Source organism: Mytilus edulis, chromosome 1 (assembly GCF_963676685.1).
Source record: "Mytilus edulis chromosome 1, xbMytEdul2.2, whole genome shotgun sequence".
Taxonomy (NCBI): domain Eukaryota; kingdom Metazoa; phylum Mollusca; class Bivalvia; order Mytilida; family Mytilidae; genus Mytilus; species Mytilus edulis.
The window spans coordinates 114,256,062-114,258,287 of NC_092344.1; positions in this window are offsets into that span (position 1 = coordinate 114,256,062).

The following is a 2,226-nucleotide window of genomic DNA, read 5'->3' on the forward strand; positions in this document are numbered from 1 at the left end:
AATTGCTACACAGATATTTTGAAGAATGAATTATAAATCAATCTACATTAAAGGCCGTGCGCTTCACAGAGAGTCAGTCTTATATTATCTTTTTAACTATTTCGATCTGAGCGTCACTGATGAGTCTTATGTAGACGAAACGCGCGTCTGGCGTATAAAATTATAATCCTGGTACTTTTGATAACTATTTACACCACTGGGTCGATGCCACTGCTGGTGGACGTTTCGTCCCCGAGGGTATCACCAGCCCAGTAGTCAGCACTTCGGTGTTGACATGAATATTAATTATATGGTCATTTTTATAAATTTTCTGTTTACAAAACTTTGAGTTTTTCGAAAAACTAAGGATTTTCTTACCCCAGGAGTAGATTACCTTAGCCGTATTTGGCACAACTTTTTGGAATTTTGGATCCTCAATGCTCTTCAACTTTGTTTTTATTTGGCTTTTTAACTATTTCGATCTGAGCGTCACTGATGAGTCTTATGTAGACGAAACGCGCGTCTGGCGTATAAAATTATAATCCTGGTACTTTTGATAACTAATTATAGTAAACAATCAAATAATGACCACATCTAAGCTTTAAGTCTGATATCTTTCACGAGCTTATAGGACTGCTCTTAACATTTAAAACATACTTATATGTATTGGTTATCTAAACCTCACAATTATTTGTGTCAGCTCGGCTTCCAATTATTTAACAAGGCAATTTCATTTAGAAAAATAATGATTTAGTATAGTATACGCAACTGGCCTACTCTATGTAATTTCCAATCTAACTGCGCCATTAATTATTTAACAATTAACTTATTGGATTTATTCAAATTTTAATTATTTAATAGATACATATCAGACGCCTACTCCTATCACACAATTCTGCTTCCAGACAAAACGGGAGAACTTGATTCATGTGGTTTTGTGGTTAGGATTCTTCATTTATGGTTTATATTTAGTGCATACCATTTGTTGAAATTATAGTCTGAATTCTATACAGAATATTTGGATTTGTTATATATGAAGTAGTCGTTTGTGGATGTGATTTCTCGGTTTTCGTTTTTTATATTGATTAAACCGTTGGTTTTCACGTTTAAATGGTTTTACACTAGCCTTTTTTGGTGCCCTTTATAGCTAGCTTGCTGTTCGATTAGAGCCAATTAGGCTCCGTCCGTGTTGAAGATCGTACTTTAACCTTAAGTAAATGGTTTACTTTTACAAATTGTGATTTGGATGGAGAGTTGTCTCATTGGCGATCATTGCCGAATACATAGAAGGGTGTTCAGAGCAGTCATTTAAGCTTATCCCTTATGTGGTATGAGTGTCAATGAGACACCTCTCTATCAAAGTCACAATTTATAAAAGTAAACCATTATAGGCCAAGGTACGGTCTTCAACATGGAGCCTTGGCTCAAACTGAACAGCAAGCTATAAAGTCCCCGAAAAATTACTAGTTTAAAACCATTCAAACGGGAAAAGCAACGGTCCAGATAATATAAAAACCAAGAAACGAGAAACACTTATGAACCACATCAACACACGACAACTTCGGAACATGAGATTCCTAACTTAGGACAGGTGCAAACAATTGCAGCAGGATTAAACGTTTTAATGGAACCAAACCTTCCTCCTTATCTGAAACAATAGTGTTACATCACAACATAGAAAGACACTTTATAACATATCAATTGAAATGGCATAACTTAATAACAAGAACTATCTTTAAAAAAGATATCAGACGTATTTAAATTTGAGTATATGTTTAAAACTATCATTTCGATAACCTTCAGAAGCACAAAGATACCATTTTAATTACGTTTTCTCTGTTTGTGTTCAGTATTCCCGGTCCTCAGTGTATCTTTTTGTTTACATTCACCAAAACCCCGCGGAAATTTCACATGCGTAGGTGACGTTAAGCACGAGATTGCGTCTCAAATGGTAACGTCAATTTCTTACGTTTTACGGCGATTAATGATTATTTGGGATAAGTTTTTTTTATTTCGCTTGTAATTTTTGTTTTGCATATCAATATGGATACTTCTTAATGATTAGTTGTACTGAATATGCATGAAATATTTCCCACTGTAAGTAACGTAAGCAACAAACAACAAAATATATCGTATTTGGGTAATGCATAAATCTATATGAAATGAGAAGATATATACGGTATGATGAGTGCCAATGAGACAACTCTCTACCAGAGACCAATTGACATAAAACGTAATAAAATGCAA